Here is a 27,980-nt window from a genome sequence, read left to right as displayed (position 1 = left end):
GAGTTGGGTAAGAAATAATTACCAGGGTAGAGGGAGAATAACATTTTAGTTGCATTTATTTATATGATTTGGAAAAAATACCTGTTAAGTGTAACATACCAATTGTGAAATACAAAATTTTGAAAAAGTATATTCTAAGTATTACTCTGCTTTTCTTGTTTTCTACCTGTGTCTCCAGTATACATCTAATACTGTTATTAGTGCCGCTTTCAAAACTTTTTAACTTGTCTTATGTCCTTGGAGAACATTTTTACTGCTTTAAAGCTTTCTATCCAGAAATGTCCTTCAGGAATCTGGCATCAATCCAAAAAAACATTCTCAAGAGGAAAACATTAAAGACTCACTCATCTATTAGAATGTATTGAGTATAAAGTCAAAGTTGGCATTATGGGTTTCCAGCAAGGATCGCTGTTTCTCAATAGTTTTTCCTCAGAAAGCAATCTGAGAAGTACATCTTAAACACCAATTAATCATGACTTGTGTAAACTTAAATCTTATAGTAATTCCCACTTTCTATAGGACATAATCTAAACTTAGTAATGCAGCAGGCAGGATCTCTAGTGACCCAAATTTCTAGCTTTATCTCCTTCATATGTGGCTTTCCAGTCATGGGAAATAGTTGATATTTCAAATATTAGGGAAGATACGCACGGCTCAGGTACTTCTTTCCTTAGGCATGAGTACCCAGGAAAGACTGTGACCCAAGAGGGCTCTGTGTGTAGCCGTTGAAAAGTTCATTTTGGTCCAGGGTCTGATACTTAGACATAGGGATTCACATTTTTTTAATGCCAAGAATTGATGGGACACCTCCCATAGGCACACATTTATTTTAACTAGAAACAGGTAGTCATTTATTTAATTATTCATTGAGGACCTGGTTTGAACCAGACAATGAGCTATGCAAAGAAGAGACAATGGTGAATGAAGTAAGTCTGATCCCCACTTTTTAAAATCCATAGTCCAAACTGTTAATGGGAATACACAGTGGAAAGTCTTGCTTGTCCTATGCGTGGGAATAGGGATGCAAGAGGCAGATGAACTGATTCTTAAGCTTGGAAGTCTTGTTGGAGAAATGAAAGAACTTCAGTTTGGCACTGGCATATGTGAGAGGCACATGAAAGCAATAGAGAGACAGAGAGAGGTGGCAGAAGACACTGGAGAAGAAGGCAGGCTGTAACAGAAACAGGAGAGCTTCTGAGCCCTACAAGGGGTATTAAGTTGATCATGGGGCCACTGTGAATGACATCTTTTATGCTTTAAGCAGGACAGAGATAGGAAATATTTTCAATGAAAAATATTACTATTCACACATCAGAGCCCTGTACCAATGTGTATTATCCCTCCTGAGGAAGAAGCTAACTTGTTTTGTTTTGTTTTTGTTTTTTTAGTCCATTTGTTTGTTTGTTTGTAGGCAGGGTTTCACCCTTGCACCCAGGCTGGAGTGCAGTGGTGGGAATCACAGCTCAAGTCAACCTTGACCTTGGGCTGAAGCGATCCTCCTGCCTCAGCCTCCAGAGTAGCTAGGACTACAGACACACACCACCATACCCAGCTAAATTTTTATATTTTTGTAGGAACAGAGTCCCGCTATGTTGCCCAGGCTGCTCTTGCACTGCTGGGCTCAAGTGATCCTCCCACCTCAGCCTCCCCAAGTACTGAGATTACAGGTGTGAACCCCAACACCCATCCTATTTTTAATTTTTTAATACAAATGTGGTGAGCACTAAAATAATAGCCCTTTCACTCATTCTTAGGGCATATTTATAAACTGGCATGAGAATATTAGAAAAGAACTCACATCATTTTATAAAATTGAATGTATGTGCTTGTCACTTGACTCAGCAGTTCCACTCCCAGGCATACACCCATGAGAAACTTACATACCTGAAGTAGCAGATATGCACATAAGTAGCCATTATTTGTAATTGGAAAATAATTAGAAATGACCCACATGCCCATTCATGGAAGAGTAGAAAAACTATGGTATATTCACACAACAGAATACTAAAAAACTGTTACAGTGAATGCACTGTAATGTATGTTATATATTATATAAATAGATTTTATATATCATATATAGTATAATGGACTCCAAGGAGAACATTGCAATTAATTTTCATTATATATATGTGTAATATGGATAATACACTATAATAAATTCTATATATCATATGTACAATGTACTATAATATATACTATATATTATATGTATAATATACCATTATACATGTACCATATTATATAACATATATACTATATGCAGTATATAGAGAATATATCATATATATACTTAGTATATATAAACTCACTAACGTGGTAAAGTCTCAGTAGTATTATGTTGAATGTAAACAAGTCAAAGAAGTACACATACAGTATAATTTTATTCATATAATACTAGTAAGACAGGAAAATGAAACAATATATTATTTAGTGATACATGCATACGTAGAAGGCTAAAACGAAAAATACTGAATGATAGTGGTCATAGTATTTACTCATTTTGTGACTCTTCTGTGTTAATTATTATGGAAGATGCTTGCTATTACTTTTCAGATATATAGTTTTATACATTATAGAACCAGCCAATTTTTAATCAGGAGATTGGTAAGAATTCAGAGTACAGAAGAGCTGAATAACACATAGGCTAACAATACGGACTTTGGAGTCAGATCAACCTTAGTTCAAATTCTTCCTCTCTCTTAGTAATTGTGTAATTGTTCTAGGTACTTTGGACATATCACTGAGGGAAAAAAAGGCAAAAATCCTTGTCCTCTTGCAGTATACATTCTAACTATTGAAAATAAATTCTTAAGAATTGTCCTTAATATTGTAATGTCCCTGGAATACAGTAACTGTGTTTTATTCGTCTTTTTATATCTGATACCTAAGTCTGGCATAGAGAACGTATGTTTATGGAATTGCATTGATGAGAATGTTTATGAAATTGAATTATATTACATGAATAAATGGCTGGTACTTTGTACTTTTATAAAACAAGAGAAAATACAAATTGTTTCAGGCTTTGTTGGTCAGTTACAACATCAAGTCAAAGGTTAGACTTCCAGCACTTCTTCGCTCATTGATCTTTGCAGATACTGAATCACATATAGAAATGAATAGTCATAGTATTATCTTTGAATATAAAGAATGGAAATGAGTAAACATTATCAATGGTATGTAAGATTCTTTGTAACCTTTAATATTTAAATTTTATCTGCTATCTGCTAACATTCTTTAGACCAGTCAATTTTAATTTCAGTAGTAAGTGTACTGCATTTTTTTACTTCTTTGAAAACTGCATTCTCTTCCTTCCATCACCCTAAAAGTTATTCCTATACATCATGCAATGGTTGACTCTGGTAATAGTTTTCAAAGTTAATTTTTATATCATGTTTATAATGTATATGTGTGTGCCTGTGTGTATTATAGAAGTAAAGCATAGGTGGATATTTCCGCGCTGAAGACTCCTTAGTGTTCATGAGATAACGGAGATGGTAACTAATTTATTGGTGAGCATTAGCTTCTTTAGAAAATGGTGTTATTTTAAATAACAATAGAGTGACAGTCTTTGCACATCTATGATTTTATGCATTTCTGATTACATTCATCCAAGTGGAATTATTGACTTGAAAAAGTCTGAGTATTTTTTAGTTTCCTAATACAAAGATAAAAATTACTCTCTGGAAAGTAGGCACTGCATGCTTTCTTTTACGGTTGCCCATAAGTAAAAAAAATAGAAGCCCAAATAAGACATGTTATGGACAGTTATTTTTACAATGTTTGTAAGTTTACTTTCTGCTCATATTACACAAGGTAACATATTACAACGTGACTTTTTATCTAGATTGGATAACTAATTTTCGTTATGTTGGTCATTCCTTACACTATAAAAACTTGCAGAGGTTTCACCCTGAAAACAAATTATGTGAAGTTAACAGAAATATTTGTTGGCTTAGGGATCTGGAGTTTTCTTGCTCATATAAGTCAGAAGAGATATGTATATTACTGTAACAAGTAAACTTTTATTGTAACTTGTGATTTTTGCCATATGACTTAATTTGTTGCAAAGGCAGACTTTGGGGTATTTTTTCAGAGCTGCTTTTTCTGCTAAAGAATCTTTCATAATGTAAACCATTACACTGACTATGCATAAATACTATTCTAATGACTTTACCTCACATCTAAGTGTAAACTCTAATGCCTATACAATTTTAAATATTGCTGGATGTGGTGGATCATTAGGTCAGGAGATCAAGACTATCCTGGCTAACATGGTACAACCCCGTCTCTACTCAAAATACACACAATTAGTCAGGCATGGTGGCACATGCCTCTAGTCCCAGCTACTGGGGAGGCTGAGGTAGGAAAATCGCTTGAACCCAGGAGATAGAAGTTGTAGTGAGCCGAGATCATGCCACTGCACTCTAGCCTGGGCAATAGAGTGAGAAGCCGTTTCTATATATATATATATATATATATAAAAGATTATGTCATATTGCCATACTACTTAATCTTGGTAACAAGTATTCAATTCTATTTACTTACAGAATTTTATGATTTCTTCAAAATAGTGGGTTAATTTACAATGAATTACTTTGAGTTTATTAATTTTCATTCATTACTTTTCTAATGCCATGTAAGAAGAGTGTCCACATTAGTTTATAAAAGTATGTGAATATTTCAGTGGTAGTGGATTTTTATCAACTTTTAAACCACCAATGTAACTGATATGTCTACACTGACCACTGCTAGAACAAAATTGAACAAAGCAGAAGGGTAAATAACAGTTATATGATAATGTAATCTAGATTGGGTTTCAAGGGGAAAAGAAAAATTAAAATATCCTGAATTTTTATGTGAGACGGCATTTTTTTTTTTTTTTAGACAGAGTCTCACTCTGTTCCCCAGGCTGGAGTTCAGTGATGTGATCTTGGCTCACTGCAACCTCCACCTCCCAGGTTTAAGCATTTCTCCTGCCTCAGCCTCTCGAGTAGCTGGGACTACAGGCATGTGCCACCATGCCCGGCTAATTTTTTTGTATTTTTAGTAGAGACGGGGTTTCACCATGTTAGCCCGGCTGGTCTCCATCTCCTGATCTTGTGATCCTCCCACCTCAGCCTCCCAAAGTGCTGGGATTACAGGCATGAGCCACCGTGCCCAGCTCTAAGTTGGCATGTTTTTCAGAACTTACAAGCTAAGTGAATTCATCGTGGAGTTTACTGGATCAATGGATAGCAAACCACATGACTTATACACATTTAATTCTCTCTTAAATAGATTTTTCTACCTAAAACCAACTCAAAATATTTTGTTACCAGGGTACCTAATTCTCATGTTATTCCTAGAACTATGGTATCCCAGAAATATGTGACTCAAAAATTACAGAAAATCAGGTTGAGTAAGTCACTGATGGAAAAGAAAAGATGAAAACAAGGGCCAAAAACCTCAAGCCAATTAAAATCAACAAACAATAAAAACCACATAGAAAAAGTTCAGTGCAAACCCTAGGCCTATAGTGACTACACCTTATATCGATGTACATTTAAAAGACTTTTACTTTGTGAAAGAATTTTACTTAGATCCTTTATTAATGACATATTTCTAAAATTTTGTCAGTTTCCCAACATAGGATATTCCTACTTTAAAAAGAAAAAAAAATTCTTACTGGACTGTTAAGGATTCCTTTTGTCTTTTGAATTTGAGAACCCTTTTTCAGAGGAAGCTTTTTGTCATTTTCATACCGTGAGATATAAATAAATACATAAAAGCCCCCTATTTCCCCCAAAAGGAAAAGAAAATGCAATTTATCAGTCGTTCACTTGCTAGACATTTAACACACTGTTAATCTTCACTGCAACTCTGCCTCAGAAGACTTAGTTTGTCAAAGACCATGCAACTCACATTGCTGAACTCTAGTATAAGAATTGGGCCCTCGGCCGGGCGTGGTGGCTCAGGCCTGTAATCCCAGCACTTTGGGAGGCCGAGGCGGGTGAATCACGAGGTCAAGAGATCGAGACCATCCTGGTCAACATGGTGAAACCCCGTCACTACTAAAAATACAAAAAATTAGCTGGGCATGGTGGCGCGTGCCTGTAATCCCAGCTACTCAGGAGGCTGAGGCAGGAGAAGTGCCTGAACCCAGGAGGCGGAGGTTGCAGTGAGCCAAGATCGCGCCATTGCACTCCAGCCTGGGTACCAAGAGCAAAATTCCGTCTCAAAAAAAAAAAAAAAAAAAAAGAATTGAGCCCTCACCAAGAAGACAGCCCAATTTTTTCGATTGTTGCTAAATAATAAAGTGGCAAAGTCATTTGGAAAGAAAGTAGTGAATTGTAGGAACTATTGTATTGGCCTGGAATCTTGGTTGAAGTGAGTTAAACCTGTTTTTTGTTTGTTTGTTTAAAGAAACTGTCTCGAGCTTAAAAAGGGGGAGTAAAAGAGGTATTTATTCACTTAGGAACTAAAATAATAAATGTAGTCCAACTGTGGCACAAGAAAATTCATTTGTAGCATCTAAAATGTTTATTCCCACTATCTGTCAGCCCTTTTATACTTAAAGCTTCCCTTGACTTCAACTTCATTCTCACCCATGCTGTCTGTAAGAAGTGACTACATGGCCCCATACATACATATGTGAGCTATAGGCACACATCCTGCTATCTTAGCCAGCAAGAGCTTACTTACCAGTAGCTCCAATAAAAGTCCAGGGCTGATGCTGCTTGACTTACCTAATCATGCATATTACCCTGAAACCATTCCTTGTTGCCAAAAGGTTATGTTACTCTCATTGACCAGGTTTCAGTCATTTGTCCAAGGCTAAAACTAGACAGTGTAGTTAGCCCTGTAATAACTTCCTAATGTGAGAGAGGGAGAAAGGGTAGTTGTGAGGGCACTTTTTAGGAGATAGAGGGAAATGGATGTTGGGCAAGCAAAAATAGCAGGTGTCCATTCTAACTATATATTATGTTGAGAATTGAGCTTGTTAAATAAAGTCCCACGTCAGTTCATAGTTTGAAATTAGTTTATGATAAAAGACACTCTCGTTTCTTTAGCTTTTACTGCATGTAACCAGTTTTGCAAAGTCCTTTTTTCTAATTTGATACTTGATACTATATCTAAAGACATGCCAGTGAAGCTAACAAAATGTACAGTAGTGTTTTTAAAAGTAAGGAGGTTGATAAACAAATGTCTATTATATGGGATGCTTCTAAATATAGGAAAGGAAAGACTTTTTGTCACATTTCACTATTTAGGAAAACGGATGCATTGGTCTGTGTTTCTAAATAAAACTTCAAGCACATGTCTGAAACCATCTACTTACTATTCAGATGGAAATTTCCCTTTGGAGGTTAGTTTGATCTGTCAAACCACCATATGGATCTGTGATAGTATGAAGTTCTCTGAATTTTCTGTTCTTGCAAATTTCGCTTTTTCACTAGTACACTTACTGCTGAAGCTAGACTGCCTTCAAGAGAGCTGTGCTAAGGATATTTCAGACTGTTTTAAACACACACACACACACACACACACACACACACAGAGTCTGATTGAGGTAAATGTGTTAGGTCACTTGGAAAACTTTTAAGGAAACTAGAATACAGTCTCTGGTATGGGACTTCTGTTTTATAGCCCAGCGAGGTTATTGCCCTAGCTCTATTACTCTAACACCAAATATCTCAGTAAGCAGACATGGTTTTTACTTCATTAATTAGGCTTTTAAAAAATGGACTTTCTGCCTTCTGAGACAAAAAATAAATAAAAAGTAAAAGCACAAAAAAATAAATAATTAAAAATAAAAATGGACTTTCTAAATTGCTTTTCAGTATTTTAATATCTCTTAATTTATTCTTCTTCTAAACCTGCCCATGAATAGATAATTGCTAAATATTTCTCTTATGTACAATCTAAGTAAACATATAGCTTACTGAACTTAAAGCAGTATGTCTACAACAAATGATACTTATTTAATGTTTTGTTCATTCATGAAGTTAGCCATCAAATGTTAATTGAACATCTGCAGTGGGCCTTACAATGTCTGCCAACAGCATTAGTAATGAAGTGCTGTACCTAGGTAGACAGTTCATGTGATGCAGGCGTACATCTTTGAATGGCATGGATATTTATTTTAATCACATCTAAGAGTCTTTCAACAAAGTTCCTATATTTTTTATTTTCGTTTACATTCTTAAGCAGAATATGCGGGGCATTTATTTAATGACATGAGGCAATTGTGCTCAGTCTTGATGATTATACTGTAATGCAGTAATTGTCCTCAGCATTAACTGGAAATGCAGCACTATTTGCTCTTGCACAATTGATTCTAGGCTCCCATGCTCTAACATTTTCAGTGTCTCTTTCCTTCCTTATTCTGAGATGTTGCTTCTTATAGAAATCAGGGCATTTTCATTACCAGTTTCCCAGAATGTCCGTGTGCCCGCGTGTAACTTCTTTTCTAAATATGCTATGGGTCTAACAAGTATTTTGTTGGGACTGTATGGAATACAAAAGAAAAGTCATTAATTTCTGAGAAAATCCTGAGGGTTTCAACTGTGGATAAAATGTATGCTTTTTTTGCGGGGGGATGGTTGGGGGACGAAGTCTCACTCTGTCGCTCTGAGGCGGGCAGGGGCATGCCATCTCGGCAACCTCCGACTCCTGGGTTCAAGTGATTGTCGTGCCTCAGCCTCCCGAGTAGCTGGGATTACAAGTGCCCGCCACCACGCCCGGCTAACTTTTGTATTTTTAGTAGAGACGAGGTTTCGCCATGTTGGCCAGGCTGGTCTTGAACTCCTGACCTCAAATGATCCACTCGCCTTGACCTCCCAAAGTGCTGAGATTACAGGCATGAGCCATTCTGCCTGGCCAAAATGTATGCTTTTTAAGATGAGTAGACTTTGGGGCATCTGTTTTCTCTGCTCATATCATTCCCTCTATTCCCCAAACTCATGTACATATGTATGGTGGGGAGAGTAAAATGGAATGTCTTTGGAAAGGAAATACTGTTTATTTTCGTGACTGCACTGTAAAAATTGAGGCCATTAGGTTTGTGACATTTAGAGAAGGCATATGGTATTCTGATACTTTCTAAAATTATCTTGTTTTTTAGATGAGTATTTTCAGTGTGACACTTGGAGACATGTAAGTCAAATGAAAGCTCACAATAGTTATTCAACAAATGCATGAATAGAATTTGAGGGAGAGAAAAGTAGCTGAGACTTAGACCCTTACTATCTACTTGTTTTTTTTAATGTATTTCTCTAGTTTTGAAACATAAAAACGTACAATTCTAAAACAAATTGTTCATATCTTGATTTCCTAGAGCAGAGATTAAACTCAATAAAAATTAAGGTGAAAAGGGCCAGGATGGGTTAGTACCTGATGAAAGTGATAATAAATAGTTTCTGTATTAGTTTCTTATTGCTGTTATAACAAATTACCACAAACTTAGCTTTAAAAACACAGATTTATTTTCTTGAAGTCAGAAGTCTGAAATCGGCTTCACTGGCCTAAAGTTAAGGTGTTGGCAGGACTGACTGCTTCTGAAAGCTCTGAGGGGAGAGTTCTTTGCCCTGCCCTTTTCACCTTCTAGTGGTTATCTGTGTTCCTTGGATCGCGGTCCCTTCCTCCATTGTCACTCCAGTCTCTGCTTCTGTCACTACATTTCATTTAGTAAAGTCTCCTTCTGGCTCACTCTTAAGAAGGACAGTTGTGCTTACATTTAAGGATCTCCTGAATAACCTGTAATAATTTCTTCATCTCAAGATCCTTAAAAATCTGCAAAGTCTCTTTCGCCTTGTAAAGTTACATATTCACATTGTTCTAGGAATTAGAACCTGGCTATTTTTAGGGCTGATTATTCAATATACCAGTGTTCCCATTTAGTATTTTATGACTTTTTAAAGAGTAATACAGGTTCACTTGATAATTGCATGTATAAGAGAACTAATCTGACATGGTAAAAATGACTATACAAGAGCAACAAGAAAGAAACAAAAGAGAGAAGGGGAAGGGAGGGAGGGAGAAGGGAGAGAGAAAGAGAGAAAGAAAGGAAAGAAGGAGGGAGGGAGGGAAAGAAGGAAGGAAGGAAGAAAGAAATATTGGAGGTGAAAGATCTCGATAACAAAACTACAAAACACTAGTGAAAGAAACTAAAGAGGACACAAAAAATGGAATGACATCCCAAGCTCATGGATTGCAAGAATTGATATTGTTAAATGACCATACCACCCAAAGCATTCTACAGATCCATTGCAACATCTATTAAAATACCATGATATTCTTCATAGAAACAGAAAAAAAAATCTTAAAATTGATAAACATGAACAAAAACCTTAAAATTGATATGGAAACATGAACAAAAACCTCAAATAGCCAAAGCATTACTGAGCAAAAAGAACAAAACTAACACTACCTGTCTTCAAAAACTGTATTAACCAAAATAATGTGATATTGGTATAAAAACCAGTACCCAGACCAATGGAGCAGAATACAGAAACGGAAATGAATTCACACATTTACAACCAACTGAGTTTGAGCAAAGTTGCCAAGAACATACATTGGGGAAAAGTGTCTCATCAATAAATAGTGCTGGGAAACTGGGTATCTGTATGTGAAAGTATGAAACCAGGCCTCTGTCTCTCACCATATACAAAACATATTAACTCAGAGTGGATTAAAGACTTTAACATAAGATCTGAAACTATAAAACTACGACAGGGAAAGAAAACATAGGGAATATACTTCAGGACATTGGTCTAGGCAAAGATTTTATGGGTAAGCCTTGAGAAGCATAAACAACAGAAATAGATACATGGGACTGTATCAAGCTGAAAATTTTCTGCACAGCAAAGGAAATAATTCACAGAGTGAAGACTTAATCTGTGGAATGGCAGAAAATATTTGCAAACCATTTATCTGACAAGCACTAATATTCAGAATATGTAAGGAACTCCAACAACGCAACAGAAAACAAGCAATCATCGCATTAAAAAATGGGCAAAGGGTTTGAGTAGACATTTCTCTAAAGAAGACATACAAGAAGCCAATAAGTATATGAAAAAAATGCTCAACATCACTAATTGTCAGAGAATTGCAAATCAAAATTACAGGGAAATGTCTCATCTCAGTTAGAATGTCTATCATCAAAAGGCAGAAAATAACAAATGCTGGCAAGGATGAGGAGAAAAGGTAACTATTATACACTCTGTGGGAATGTAAATTAGTACTGCCATTATGGAAAACAGTATGGAAGTTCCACACAAAAAATAAAAATTGAACTACTTTACAATCCAGCAATCCCACTACTGGGTATTTAACCAGAGGAGAAAAAATTAGAATATTGAAGAGATACCTGCACCCCCCTGTTTATTTCAGCTCTATTCATAATAGCCAAGTCATGGAATCAACCTAAATGCCCATCAGTGGATGAATGGATAAAGAAAATGTGTTATATATACACACAGTGAGATAAAAAAAAAAAAAGCCATAAAAAGAATGAAATCCTGCCAGTCCTGGCAACATAGATGAATCTGGAGGACATTATGTTAAGTGAAGTAAGTTAAGCACAGAAAGATAAAGACTGCATGTTCTCACTCATATGTGGGAGCTAAAAAAATTGAGTTTGTAGAAGTACAGTGTAGAATGGTGGTTACTAGGGGCTGAGAAGGATTGGGGTAGGGGATGATAGGGAGCAGTTGGTGAACAGATGCAAAGCTACAGCTAGTTGGGAAGAATAAATTATAAAATTCTATAGCAGTGTAAGGTGAATATGGTTAACAATAACTTACTGTGTATTTTCAGAAGAGCTAGAAGAGAGGATTTTGAATGCTCACCACAAAAAGAAAGGATAAATGTTGAAGATGATGAATATGCTAATTACCCTGAATTGCTTATTACACATTGTATACACATATCAAAATATCACTCTGTATTCCATAAATATATACAATTATTACATGTCAACTAAAAATAAAAGGAAGAATTTACTTCTGGAAGGAAATGATTTTTTTACATTAAAAAATCCATTTTATGCTAAGTAGAGTATCAAGATTTTAAGTTATTTGCTTTTTTAAAAACATGATACTGCTTTTAGGTATTGAAGATTCAAAGGAATAGTAATTGGACCTATTTCCCTTTTTTTACTTTAAAACATTGGTAAATATATATTTTTGTTATTTTTATATAAAATATGAATGTAAGTTATAACATTTTATATTTCTGACCAGAGCTGATGAAACCTGAAACAATGCCTTAAATTTTGAATAAATGAGGCTGGCAGGGAAGAGAACAGCTTAGATGTTCATCTCAATGAAAAATAAAACTTTTGAAGATGCCTTTTTTGTCTAAAAGTGAAAAACACAGAAAACAAAACATTCCAATACATATACCTATTTTTAACCAGATAAATAATGCTATGAACAGCTCCCTAAAGCCTATCCCACATCTGTGCATTCATGTTTTCCTTTTACCTCATTATACCTGTCTGCTTCAATTCTAAAAGTTAGGGAGGCAATTCCATTTCTCTGACCTTTGCTCTTATGCTGCTGCTTTATAAGAAATGAGCAGATGTAAAGGAGAAAGGTCACAGCCTGCATATACCTGCTCATAAACGAACCAAAAGCCAGAAGGTCTAATTTTAGCCTTCATTCTCTTGGGGCTATCATAACAGTCACTAACAGGAATTGTTTTGGAATTAATAAACAACATACTGTAAGTTATGAGTCACTAAAAACAAGCATGATTTTCATATGATCAGTGGAAAAAGAAACAAGGAATCCTTTACAAACAGGAGTGGACTTGCGTTATTGGTAAAAAGTGATGAGGTTAGAGAGATCCTTTGAAACCAAAGCCAAACGCATATCATAGCTGATTTGGAGCTTGCCATTTGAGAAAAAGAAAGCTAATTTTTCAAAGACTAATCTAGACCGTACCCCCTTTTTAGTCTTTCTGATTTTCTCACGTGTATATTTTAAGCTGGTTAGTATATTACTGTAGCTCTTCAAATAATTTTACAAGGTTTTGCCTAATCTGTAGAATTTGCTTTAAATCTCACTTAATATCATCTTTTATTCATTAGCCCCCATTTTGACCACCTATACAAATATCATTAGAATGAGAACACAGTGTTTTGATATCTATAACTTTTATCTTAAGTTCTTACACAATCCAAGGATCTTAGATAAACCAAACAGAACAGATTCAAGAGGAAAGACAATATATATTAGACACTTTTTAAACCTGGATTTTATTGGGCTTGCTACCTGACTAATTTAGCCAGCTTTTAACTTCTCTAACTAAGCTGTTCTTATGTTAGCTTAGCTAAACTTATTTGCCTTACTAATGTAAAACAAAAAAGAAATGAGATAGTTTAAACATATACAGAAATCAAATGATGGAAGGTCATATATGCACAACTTAGATTTAGCAGATGGTAACATTTTGCCTTATTTGCATGAAAATGTTGGTGTTGTGTATTGCTAGGAGCCGAAGCACATTCCTTTCCTTTCCCTCAGACTTTAGATGGGACTATTTTTATCCTGAATTTGGTATAGATCATGTTGTGTGTGTTTCTACTTCTACTATTTGTTTATGTACCCGTAACTTGTTTGAATTTTCTGCATACATTTCATCCCTACTTGTTTGGAAGGACATATTATTTGTGTGATTTTAGTAGGCACTCTTAAAACTATAGCGTATCTACCTGACTTAAGTGTAAAATGCCTCAATATTTCTACCCTCAAATATTAAGAAGATCTTAGGATCAGTTTCCTTTGTACTGAAAATCATCATTTACTGGCCCTTTCAATGAGTGGTAAATTCTCTGTCTTGGAAATGTCTTTATTTTCCCTTCATTATTACATGATTGTTTACCTGGGTGGAGAATTCTATGACTACAGTGCGTTTTCTTCACACTTGAAAAAATATTTTATGATCTTAGGGTCTTTGTTGCTGCTGCTATCTTCTGTCAGCCAAATTCTAATTTTTTTACAGATAAATTTGCTTCTTTTTGTTTAATTCCCCTAAGATCTTTTTGCCCATGGTATTCTGCAGTGTTACTATTTTATGTATTTGGTGTAGACTTATTTATTCTGTTTGGTTCTCTTTGTAATTCTTTATTCTTAGGATTCTAGTTCTAGAAGATTTTTTTAGTCATTATATAGCATCTCAGATTACTTCTCTCTATTCTCAACTTAGTCAACCACTAAAACTCCCATGTTGGAATTTCTAGTCCTGTCCTTAATGTAGCTTCACAACTTTTTAGTGCCTTTTATCTTTTTACCCTCTGCACTGCATTCTCTGTGGTTTCCCTAGTCTGTTCTTACAGTTTACTCGTTCTTATCTTCACCTTTGCCTCATGTAAAACCTTCCTATTGAAATTTGGTAGCAAAAGCTATTATTTTTTATTTCCAGAAGTTATTATTTATGTTTTCTTTCTTTTTTTCATTTTTTTTTTTTAAATTTGAGACAGAGTTTTGCTCTTGTTGCCCAGGCTGGAGTGCAATGGTGCGATCTCAGCTCACTGCAACCTCTGCCTCCCAGGTTCAAGTGATTCTCCTCGCCTCACCCTCCCGAGTAGCTGGTACCACAGGTGCCCACCACCATGCCCAGCTAATTTTTTGTATTTTTAATAGAGATGGGGTTTCACCATGTTGTCCAGGCTGGTCTCGAACTCCTCACCTCAGGTGATTCACCCACCTCAGCCTCCCAAAATGCTGGGATATAGGTGTGAGCCACCATGGCCGGCCTGTTTTCTATTTTCATGTGTGTGTGTTTGTGTGTGTGTGTGTGTGTGCGCCTGTGTGTCTTTAAATAATTTAAAACATTTTATAAGTGCTTTCAATGGTTCTGTTATCTTAAGTTTTGGTTGTACCAGTCTTTCTATATATTATTTTTGTAGGCTCTTGCTCATAAACATTTCCTTGAGTGTTTTTTAATTACTGATTTTGAGTTATCTCAATGGGGATTTCACATAATTTGCCTTATGAAACTTTTCCTGCAGAACAGTCTTTTGTTTACATTTTTCATATGCCTCAAAGGAATCTCCAACCCAGGGCCAATTTTTCAGTTTTAATTCCTTAAGCTAGCACTCATATGCTATGTAGGCAGTGTTCATTTTTACCTCTAAACAGTACACATTGTAGGAGCCGTTGTCAGAAATATGCTTTCTTATCATCTCCCTGGATCAGGGAAGATCATTTTTAGGACCCTTTTCAAAACTAATGGGTGATGCAGCCTTAAGCTAGCGCAGCGCTATTCATGGTTTGGTTTATGGACCAGTAGCATCAGCATTACTGAGGAATGTACTAGAGATACAAATACCCAGACCTGCTGGATCAGAATCTCTGGGGCTGGATTGAGGAATCTGGGTTTTAACAAGCCCTCCAAGTGATTATTATGGTTGCTGAAGTTTGAGTACTGTGGCTTTAGAGAGCGTCCCAGCTTCATACAGGATTCTCAGGTCCAATTTCCTGTCTCTTTCAAAATGGATGCAAGGCCTTATTTTCTGTCACTTAGTGGATATTAAAATCTAAAACTGGAGCTGTTGTGTCCTGTCTTTACTTTGCATAGATCTCTTCCCCAGTCCTATTTCCAGTCACAGTCTACTGCAGCAATAACTTGTTTGAGCATTTTCATTTGACTGTTTGAGCATCCAGTTACTTCCTTTTTTTCTTGTGAATTCAACTATGTATTTCTTTTATCCCGTATTTTAAGACATATACTGTAAGAAGGCTTCTAGCATAGCTAGAGCCGTTTTGTTGCCAGAGGCCTTAGCTAAATTGTTCATGTTGTGTGTTGATGTCATCTTGAATGGTGAATGCACGTTGAGATTTGTTTTACATTTGAAAATAAGACTGAGAATGATTGTGTAGCTGTTTTCTTTATATTATAATAGATTGTTTATTATAACATCTACCATAATTGCTTGATGACCATAGCTTCTTTGAATCTTCAAAAAATGATATAAAAATTGATGGAAACGTAATTGAAGTAAAAAAAATAAAGCAAAGGTATTGACATAGTATCTTATACAGATAAAATATAAATGAGAATGTGGAATACTTAACATTTCTTGCATGTTACAGAATAGAATCAAGATAATTCTCCTCAAGAATGCTTACTATCTTAGGATGTAAGCTAAGTGTTTTACACGCATCATCTAATTAAATCCTTTAAAATAGTCCATCCTCATTTTATAGATGAAAAACCTAGAGTTCAGAGAAGGTAAGTAATTCCCTAACTTATATGGTTATTAAATGAAGTAAGATTTGAACCCATGAAGCCCAATGGAGCTAATAGTTTAACCAAATACACTATATGCTTCCTTTTAGGAAAGGAAAACAAGCTGTTTTTTTGTTTATTTTTTATATTTGTGGAGACAGGTTCTCACCATGTTGTCCAGGCTGGTCTCAAATTCCTGGGCTCAAGAGATTTCATCCGCCTTGGCCTCCCCAAGTGCTGGAATTACAGGCGTGAGCCAGTGCGTCCAGCTGAAAACAAGCATTTTGAACAAACGTGTTCTATATGTCACACTAGGCACTTTCACCTATTTTCTACTTAATGCTTACAACAATCTTGTGAGTAGTTATAACCAATCCACCCCACCCTCTTATGTTTTTTAAAAGATGATGTTCACATAGGTTATGTGATTTTCCCCAGTGGATCAGAGAGTTGAATTTGAACCCAAATCTGCAAATTGCCAAATCATCCTTTGTATGGCAACTGGGCTGGTTTACTTAGTTCCAAATGTTTTCCTCTGTGGTTATAATAAGTTTATTGCTTACAGAATTACCAGCCCAACAATCAGAGGTTTTTCTTTTTAGAGGACTGAGTAATTTCCACTAGGGTCATGTGATATAACAGAAAGAATCATTGGCTTATGGTCTACTTAATATCAGTAGTCTTGTTCTATAATTGACTAGCCAGTGGGGACATTTATTATATCATTTCTGTTCCCTGCATTTCAGCTCTCTCTTTTTCATTTTTAAATTACATTATCTCTAAATGTCCATATAGCTCTGCTATTCTAATTCAATATCAGTAGTCATAATAGTTTATTTTTTAAAACTACAGGTACATCTTGATGATTCAATCTATATGTTCTACTTTTCCCAGATTGAGACTTCGTATAGTACTTTCTGGAGTATGGCAAGGCAAATTTGAATCATCACTACTGATGCTGGGAAAACTAAAGTAAATTTGGACATATGCTATGACCCTCCTGCTGTTTGCTTCTTAAGAATCTTGTTAACATCATTCATCATGACTAGAAATGAGAACACTTGATTTAAAAATTTTATATAGCAAAAAAAAAATAATAATATTAGTTAGGCCGGGTACGGTGGCTCACACCTGTAATCCCAGCACTTTGGGAGGCTGAGGCGAGCAATCACAAGGTCAGGAGTTCGAGACCAGCCTGACCAACATAGTGAAACCCAGTCTCTACTAAAAATGCAAAAATTAGCCGGGTGTGGTGGCACAGGCCTGTAATCCCAACTACTCAGGAGGCTGGGGCAGGAGAATTGCTTGAACCCGGGAGGCAGAGGTTGCAGTGAGCTGAGATCATACCATTGCACTCCAGCCTGGGTGACAGAGTGAGACTCCATCTCTAAAAAAACATGTTGAATTTGGGTACTTCAGCATAATCAAGAAAAGTGCAGGTTCTGAAGTCAGACCTGAATTAGATGTCCAACTTTGCTAATTCCCAGTGGTAAAGACAATCTCTTTTAGCTTGTCTCCTCCCCTTTAAAATGGGAAAAATAATCATCTCTATATAATTACATGAAGATTAAATGCGAAAATGCATGAATACCTTTAGCATAGTGACTGGAGGTACAGTAAGCACTCATGCATTTTAGCTGTTATTATTGCCATTGTCACTATGATGATTCCTCTAAAGCATCTTTCCTTTGTATTATACCTCTCACTGAATGAACTATCAGGTAGGTAAAAATGTAATACTTAAATTGAATGCAAATTTTTAAGTTTTGTTAAATAATTATATGACAGACACGGCCCCCGACCGGCAAGAGTAAAATGAAACAGACCGCTGGCAACCTTTAGTCTTTTCTTTCTTTCTTTTTTTTTTTTTCCTAAATATATTTTATTGTGTTTTAGGTTTTGGGATACATGTGAAAAACATGCAAGATTGTTGCATAGATACACACATGACAATGTGGTTTGCTGCCTTCCTCCCCATCACCTATATCTGGCATTTCTCCCCATGTTATCCCTCCCCAACTCCCCAACCCCTGCTGTCCCTCCCCTAGTTCCCCCCCCACCAGACCTCAGTGTGTGATGCTCCCCTCCCTCTGTCCCTGTGTACTCACCCGCCTATGAGTAAGAACATATTGTGGTTGATTTTCTGTTTTTGTGTCAGTTTGTTGAGAATGATGGTTTCCAGATTCATCCATGTCCCTACAAAGGGCATGAATTCATCGTTTTTTATAGCTGCATAGTATTCCATGGTGTATATGTGCCACATTTTCCCTGTCCAGTCTATCATCGATGGGCATTTGGGTTGGTTCCAAGTCTTTGCTATTGTAAACAGTGCTGCAATGAACATTCGTGTGCATGTGTCCTTATAATACAATGATTTATAATCCTTTGGATATATACCCAGTAATGGGATTGCTGGGTCAAATGGAATTTCTATTTCTAGGTCCTTGAGGAATCGCCACACTGTCTTCCACAATGGTTGAACTAATTTACACTCCCACCAATAGTGTAAAAGTATTCCTATTTCTCTACATCCTCTCCAGCATCTGTTGTCTCCAGATTTTTTGATGATCTCAATTCTAATTCTGCTTTCTGCAACTGCTAGCCAGTTTTCCCAACACCATTCATTAAACAGGGAATCCTTTCCCAATTGCTTGTTTTTGTCAGATTTGTCAAAGATCAGATGGTTGTAGATGTGTGGCGTTGCCTCCAAGGCCTCTGTTCTGTTCCATTGGTCTATATCTCTGTTGTTTAGTTTCATTGGTTAGCACCTGCTGCTATTGCTTAGATAGTCTTTCTGTATTTGAACTTCTGCTGTTTCACCTCCCAGGCCACAGACTGTGCTGATATAGATCGAGACAATCTATTTCTTAATCTTGTACATTGGTGGGCCTTTCTGCTGCTGTGACTTCTTAGCAATTCACTCTTGGAATGTCTGTGGCCCTGTAGCCTTTTCCCTGCCCACCTGGATTACAGTCTTCCACAACCATTAACAGTGAGGCGGATGGGTAACTGTTCCATTTGCATCAATCCTTTTCACATGTTCACTGCTAAGAAGCTGAGTTGCTTAGCTGCTGATAGACTCCCTGTCTCTGGGTTTTGCTTTTGGAGATACTCTGTGACCATCTCATGTTAACTGCCTAGCCAAGACGATCATCTGCTGGCAAAATTAATACCATGTAGTGGACTCTTATCTTTCTCTGGGTTTTAATGCCAAGTTCTCTATATTTTTGGTTTCCTGGCAAGATTGTTAATTGATGTCATATTTTTTGAATTGCAAGTATCCTTTTAATACTGTCACTAGTTTGTGTGACTACAGAGTTTCCCCATTATAAGTGATATTTGATCTTGGTGTCTAAAATCTGGTTTTTGGATTATAGCACTGAGCTGATCTTTTGCAATGTTTAACATACTCCAAACCCAATTAATACCATTTGTTACTATTTGTCATATATTTATTAAGTGCTCATTATATGTGAGTCACTGATGATACAAAGTCAAATAAGATATAATCCTTCTGGGAATAGTTACACAGGTCATTTTTTTGAATTGCAAATTTCATTTCTATACTGTCACTAGTTTGTGTAACTATAGAGTTCCCCATTATAAGTGATATTTGATGTTGGTGTCTAAAATCTATCTTTTGGATCATAGCACTGAGCTGATTTCTTGCAGTGATAATCATACTCCAAACCCAATTAATATCATTTGTTACTATTTGTCATAAATTTATTAAGTGCTTATTACATATGAGTCACTGATGATATGAAGTCAAATAAGATATAATCTTTCTGGGAATAGTTACACAAGTATATACTTGGTCATAATTGATTGTGCTGTATATTTGATAACTTTTGCTGTGTGTATTTTATAATTCTTAGGAAAAAAAAAGAGATGTGGTGTGACCTGGAGTTATAGTCTAGTATGAAACCCAACATGTAAATTAGTTATTTTAAAGCAAGATGATGAATGCTATTACATGAGCAGATTTCTGGAGAAGTAGAGAGAAGAGTCATTGTACACTAGGGATTTATGAAAAAATATTTAGAGGAGTGACTATAACTGACTTTTAAGGGTTTAATAGAAGTTATCTGGACAAAGAAAGGCATTCAGAAAAGAAAGAGCAGCACTATGAAAATATAGTCACAAAGCAGGCTACCTGGGTGAGACAGGGTTCTATATGGTTGGAGGTAGGACATGGGAGCAGAAATTGGGCAATTTATATTCTAAAACCAGATCTACAGAGACCCTAGATGTTACTCTGAAAAGTTAAAGGACAGAACCCAAGAAATAGTAATATTTAAGATTTAACCGTGGAATGGGAATTCTCAAAAGACACTGAGAAGGAATGATAAAAAGAATAGGGGCCAAGCATGGTGGCTCATGCCTGTAAACCCAGCACTTTGGGAGGCCAAGGTGGGCAAACCACCTGAGGTTGGGAGTTCCAGACCAGCCTGACCAATGTGGAGAAACCTCGTCTCTACTAAAAATAAAAAACTAACTGGGCATGGTGGTGCACGCCTGTAATCCCAGCTACTCTGGAGGCTGAGGCAGGAGAAACAGTTGAACCCAGGAGACGGAGGTTGCGGTGAGCCGAGATCGTGCCATTGCACTCCAGCCTGAACAACAAGAGTGAAACTCCATCTCAAAAAAAGAAAAGAAAAGAATAGGAGGGACTTCTAGAGAATATTGTCACATGAGTCAAAGGAAGGGAGTAAGCTTGCAATATAGGAATGTGGTCAACAATGTCAAATGCTGCAGAGATCCCAAATGAGATACGAATAGAAGAGTGTCCACTGGCTTCAGCAATGTGATAATTATGTAATGATAATGATAAAATAATTCTGGGAAACAAAATGCGCTCTAATACTTCTAAGTCATGTTATCATTTGGAAGTCGGTGCCCTTGTTTTCATTCTTTTTTAACCACCTCAATTTTTTTCTTCCCGTTTTATTTATATTTTGTGTATCTTGCTTGTTAATGCCTATATCTCATTCTTTTTTTCCCTCTTTCTCCTCTTTTATTTAAAAATCTAGTCTTGCCAAATATGAAAAAGATAATTTTATTATGCAAAATGATACATAAAATGTTTTTGTAATCACCTATTCTTTATTAAATGGTATTATCTTTTTCCATAAATCATTAACTGTCTTCCTTTACACTTTCCTTATTATGATAAGTAAATAGACATATTTCTATTTCCGTGTAACCTGCTCATCATAAAGAGGTCTAGTTCCTGAAGGCCGTATTTGGTGTTTTCTGCCCCTTGGTTCACTTTAGTCCTATCTTTTGGTCGCTTGCCCTTAATTCATAATGACTCCATCAAAATTTAATGAAGCAAGTTAGAATTTACATTTAGAAATACAAATAGCTTATGTACATATAGGGAGATGGGGAGAAGGCCATCTCTTATAAAGCATCATTTGGATAATAATTTTAGAAAAATACTTTTACTTTTAAAAAATGCTCTCCATTGTTTGAGTTTTGAATGGACTGTCGTTATTGTATATTTGTCCTACACATAACTATGAGATCAAAACCATCATTACCTAGCAAGTACTTTTATTTCTAAACTTTTAAAAGAACAACGTTTCTGGTTTCTCAGATCTTTAAGGATTTTGGAAATTGCTTTAAAATGTAATTAGATCTATTGAAGCTTTAGCCTGGAGGATTCAGTTGAATTTAGTATTGTCAACCATAACTCAAAGTGTGTTGTTATTTTAAATTTCGCCAATATTATTGCTAAGTCTCTTTTCCCTCTTCAGGTTAGTTTTGATTACTAGCTTTTTGATACACCTGTTTTCTTTCAGTTACCAAAATGTAGAACTCTTAAGTAATTCATGTACTCTCAAAGAATGTGATTATCCTTTGATATTCTTGAATTGAAATTCTGGTTAACTTTGAATTGAAAATTCATGACACTTTCAAGTGAATAAGAATTATAATGTTCTGATCTGGTAAGATCTAATGTAATAAACAAAGGGGGCTGTGTATGTAAGAATATGTTGATCAGATTAACACAATCATTCTATTTGTTCATGCTATTCCTAATATTAGAATTTAAAATCCTTGATTTTCATCTTTTTATTGTATATCTGTCTACATTCTTTTCTTCTTTTACCCCTTTTACCAACTCATTTTGAGATTTCCAAGATGATTTTAGCATAATTTCATCAAAGACAATGAAAGAACTCTGAAATCTACCAAGAATATTTGACAAAAAACATTATGTTTCAGAATAATTAAACGGCAAACTACATTTTTGTGGGTTGTACTACGTATACGCTTTACTATTACGGCATTACTATTCTATTAGCAGCTACCTGTATATCTAAGTTTTTAAGAACACTATTTACTGGTTTCTCTTATGTTTAACATGTTTAAGTGAAGTACTTGGAATGAGCTATAATTTGTAATCCTTACTTATTTAAATTTAAGAAGATCTCTGTAGCCTTTGACACTGCTATCTACATTCCTATCCTGGAGGCTTAACCCTTTCTTTGGCTTGTGTGGTGATACTCTCTGGAGTTCCCTCCTCTCCTTTTCATCTCATTTACTTTCAAAGAGCCATAATCTAAGATTTGTGGTGTTTGTGATATTTTAACACATTTGTGTTAAATTGAATTATCTGTATAGTTCATTGGGGTATGTTTTGCTAGATTTTACTGCTGATTTCAACTTGACCATAATCTATAGTACATGAATTGTTTTTTCTCATTCCAAACTCAAAATTACCTTAGATTGTTTTTTAATTGCCTTTTGTTGTTGTTGTTGTTATTTGATGCTGGTTTCTAGTTTGCTTTTTTTCCTTCAATAATTAATGGCAATGTAAGGTTCTTAATATTTTCTCTTTAGTTTTTGAATGTTTAATAAAGCTTAATTGAATAATTTAAAACAAGTTTAAACTCCTTATCTTATACTTCTCCAAACATAATAGGTTCTTAATAAATACTTTGTGTTTTACCATTATTTCCAAGATTTAAAACTAAAAGTGATATATTAGAAGATTTATTGAAAAATTTTACTCTCAGTTCTATTCCTTTGCTGTGCAATTGCAGGCTCCTAGTTTTATATGTATCATTTCAGGAATAACTTGTACATATATGAGCAAATAAGAATACGTATTTTTTTCTATTCATTTTTACCTAGATGATGGCACACCACCCACCATTCAATATCTTGCTTCTTACTTACCATTTCTTGGAGATTTTTCTATATTAATGTATAATGAACTTCCTTGTTCTTTTTTAATAACTGTGCAGAAACTCTGTTGTATGAATATACTATAATTTACTTAACAAGTTTCCCTACTGATTTAAATTTAAGATGCCTTCAGTTTTTGCTGTAACACTGCAGTGAATAATAACATACATAAGTCATTTTGCACTAGTAAAAGTATGGCTGTGGAATAAATTCCTAGAAGTAGAATTGGTAAGTCAAAGAGTACGTGGATTGTTAATTTTGGTAAGGTTTGCATAATGTTCTCCCATAAGGTACTGATTTATGCTCCTATTAAGATTGAATGAAAATATGTTTTCCCGCATAATACCAATATTGTGTTCATGCTTTTTACTTGATTGTTAAACCAAAGTTTTGATCCTCATATCATGTGTAAAAATTTAAAGTTCAGTACTGATGAAAGTACTACATGAATTATAGTTTTTAGTATTTATAAAACAGTACCACACTTAGCAATCTATGTCAGTTACTACATGATATGTTACTGTTTACACCTCTTCTAAGTTATCAAAACATAAAACAATGTTAAATTAGTGGTAGTAGTAAATGACTAAACAGATTATAAAACAGTAGCATTCCTGGCTATATACTCAAACATATTCAGAGCTTAGTTCCCAGTAAGATTTTATTTCAAATAAGTTGGGGTAAGATTGATAATTCTATAAATAGTTTTGACCAATAGAGATTTATTTGGAAAAAAAAAGAAAAGTATGATTCATACTGCGCTGCTTTCAGCAAAATAAATTCCAGATGAAAGTTTTATGTATTATTTTCAAAAATGGGTACATAACTTGCTACCATTTGTTAAAAGAAAGGGAGGTGGCTGCATGCATGGACACGCACATAGCATACTCATAAACAAGTACATTAAGATGGAAATAAAATTTAGGCAGTGGCAATAGAGGTTGACTCTTGAAGGGCACCTGAGAGATGGGCAGTCAGTGTTAAGTACTAGGGAGTGAAGAATGTTTTTCACTGTGAAAATTTTTTCCAACTGTTTGAATTTTTTTGACTCATATATAATTTTTTAAACAAAGAAATCAGTACTTGTATCACCTTTTAGTCCAAAAAGTTTGAGTTCAGGTATTTCCTTCTTATTGCATTCTTTCCAAAGGGACTGATTTCTCCAGAAGATGGAGTGTTTTGCTATTTTTGTCTGGTATTTACATTGAGGTTAACTCTGTTGGTTAGGGTGTACTGGTAATGACACCAATGACATGGGTTTTATTTCCATGTGGTTCAGTTAACTTTGGTTTTCCACTGCCACAGACTGCTCCAATAATTATGGCTAAAATGTGTTCTTGGCCCAAGGGAGATCTGATGAAGCAAAGTGCAAATCCATCACCATGTGGGAAAATGGACACTCAAATACCCAGTGGATAAGGGCCAGAGGGAACCATAATAATGGTATCCCTAAATTCACATCTTAATAATATAAAATTCCTAATATATGTGCAGTAAAGTTCAAGATACATAGTTTAATGTTTTGGTTTTAAAAGGTTCAAAGTCAGCTACAAACAAAGAGGCTCAGTTTATAGGCAAATCTTGAAATATTAACCAAGGTTACTTTTTGGAAAAAAAAAATGAGTCATGCCTAGCCCTTCCCAATTACATAATATTTACTTATCCAAATACTTTTACAGAGTTTAAAATATCTCAGCTTCATATTTGAAATTACATATAACAAATATTTGATTATGTGTTTATTGAAAATGAAAGCTCTACTGTAGAAATTTATAATCGTAGTCTTTGCAGTATCATCAGTATATCTCAAATAATCCCAAGTCATGGTTCAGAAATCTCTCAAATCTCAAAAACTATAATATACTTGTTTTTAATATACATTTATAATATGCATTCCTCTAGTCAATATTTATTAAGTGTTTACTGGTTGCAGGTACTGTGTTGAATAAGTGCAGAGAGACACCTGGTGGTTCCCAAAGAGCTCTCAATTAATGGGGGAGGGGGATCAGGTAAATAAGGAAACCGTTATTATTTTTAAAAATAGTGTGACAGATGCTGTGTTAAAGCAAGGCACAGAGTACTGACTGTGAGAGCAGTTACTAACAGCATCTAACACCACGTGGGAAGGCTTTGCTGGATCCTGAAGGGCAGGTAAGAGTTAGCCAGGGTAAACAGGGTAGGCAGGGCATTCCAGGCAGAAAAAACAGAGTTAGATTTAGAGGTTCAAGAGAGCACGACACATTTAAGAACTTCAAATAGCTTAGTATGACCAGAATTTAGAATATGGAAAGGGATGGTGAAAGGTGAGACTGGAAAATTAAACAGAGTTGAATCCATGAAAATCTTTTTGGGTCCTGCTGGGCATGTAGATTATAGTCTAAAAGCAATGGGAAATGATTGATTTTAAGCAAGACTAGCTTGGTGTTGGAGGCTAGTGAGGGTAGAAAATGAGATGTGGTCTGTGTTGTATAAAGTTCAGTTTTACATTAGCAGGAGAATAGAATCTGAGTCATTTATTCAACATGTGTTGTGCCCAGCACAGTTCTAGGTGCCTGAGATACTTAGTACCTGAACAGGTATCTCAACAACATTATGGAGCTTACATCTAAGTGGAGGGGAAAAGACAAAACAATTAAACCAATATGTAGATAATATTGTTCATGTCAAAAAGTACTATGAAGAAAATCAAAGCAGTGTAAGGTAGAAGGGGCACACGTAGGTGCTGGTGTTGGTTTTAGATCATTTTAGATCAAAGAAGTTCTTTCTGATAAATGGCCTTTGAGCAGAGACATAAATGAAGTGAGGATTGAATGAAAAGTGTGTTCTAGGTACAAGAACTAGTTGCAGCAAAGACCCTGAGGTGATCTTAGTGACAGTCTCCTGGACGAGCAGAAAGCCAGCAGGACTGGAGCTGAGACTACAAGGAGAGTTGTAATAGGTGACAGCAGAGAGAGTGCTACTGGTGGTGTGGAAAGGTTGGCTGGATATCTGAGGGTAGAATGTAAAACTGAAATCTACTTTAGGAGAAGGTGGGGGAAGCTATTGTACAATCTATCCCGGGTTTTGGAACCAAAAAAATAATAATAATAGTGGTGTTGAAAGTCCATTAGTTAAAAAGTTAGTTGGCGCAGTGGCTTACGCCTGTAATCCCAGCACTTTGGGAGGCCGAGACGGGTGGATCACGAGGTTAAGAGATTGAGACCATCCTGGTCAACATGGTGAAACCCCGTCTCTACTAAAAATACAAAAAATTAGCTGGGCATGGTGGTGCGTGCCTGTAATCCCAGCTACTCAGGAGGCTGAGGCAGGAGAATTGCCTGAACCCAGGAGGCGGAGGTTGCGGTGAGCCGAGATCGTGCCATTGCACTCCAGCCTGGGTAACAAAAGCGAAATTCCGTTTCAAAAAAAAAAAAAAAAGTTAGTTGATGCTCCATAGCCTTTTCTACCAGCAAAATTGAGAAGCTAGGCCTGTGAAAGAGTCTTCCTTTCTTTTCAAGCTTGCCTGCTCCTACCATACCAGACCTGAGTGCTGTTACTCTGAAGTTCCTGAAAGCATGGTTACGTTGCAGAGTGCTTCTTTGAAAGATTAACAGTATCTTGATCCATGTAGAATTTGGTGAAGGAACTTGCAGGACTTTACATTTATTGTAACACACCTAGGATAGATGGTCAGTTCAGCTTGGTGCATGTGAGCACTTTAAACTGTTCCCGTGAAAGATGAAGGCTTATATACTGTGCACAAAAGGGGTCTCTTGGAATTCAGTCTATGTTTTCTTTCGAATTCTTCTTATTAATTTTACATTTGCTTTTGTTTCTTACTCTATCTCCTTCCTCTCTCTTTCTCTTTTCATGTTATTTTGGTTACCCAGTTGTTGGTCGTATTTATTATGTAGCTTCAGTCTTTATTAATTTATATCTATTTAGAGTACATACTAACTTTAAAAATGAGTTACATGTATTTGTCATTAGACATGTCTATATACATACAAATTTATGTAAATATGTATATAACACATTTATCAGCAGTATCAAAGGCTTTCTCTAAAGACAAACACATGTAGCTCATTTTCATACATACATTTATATAACACGCATATATATATGTTACACACATATATCCATATATGTGTGATCAAAACAAGGTAAGAGTTTAGAGTGATAATGAAAGGAAAGAACATGTGTCTTGTTTTAGATCATTTTACTTCAGTGAAGTCCTTTGGGATAAAGTGATATTTGAACAGATATTATTTATATTACCTATATATGATATAACATGGTGTTCAGAATCCAGGCTTTTCTGCTCTCTGCACACACGCACACACATGAAAGTGCTGGGAAAAGAGGTCATTGTTTGAGAGAACCTTTGAGGTCTGTTCTAAACTTGTAGACCTTCCTAAACCTTAGGGATTAGACTGCAAGTACAGTACATTCTGTTTCCCAAAGATAACATTTTCTACTTTAGGGAATCTAAACAATGAGCATTTTCCTTTCCTTTCTCTGTTTCATAAGCCTAAACTCCCTCTAGCCTGTCATTTGTGATTATATGTACTGTTCCCAGCTAATGC

At 35.7% G+C, this 27,980-nt stretch overlaps 1 protein-coding gene across 1 annotated transcript in view; it reads left to right on the top strand.

Moving 5' to 3' along the window:
- CEP128 (centrosomal protein 128) overlaps positions 1–27,980 on the top strand; it is a 449,972-nt gene that overhangs the window by 318,396 nt on the left and 103,596 nt on the right. The gene's annotated exons all lie outside the window — the stretch shown is intronic.

The sequence above is a fragment of the Aotus nancymaae genome, unplaced genomic scaffold (genome assembly GCF_030222135.1).
Source record: "Aotus nancymaae isolate 86718 unplaced genomic scaffold, 86718_ANA_hifiasm-v0.15.2.pri h1tg000011l, whole genome shotgun sequence".
NCBI lineage: Eukaryota > Metazoa > Chordata > Mammalia > Primates > Aotidae > Aotus > Aotus nancymaae.
This window is presented reverse-complemented; position numbering and strand designations above follow the sequence as displayed.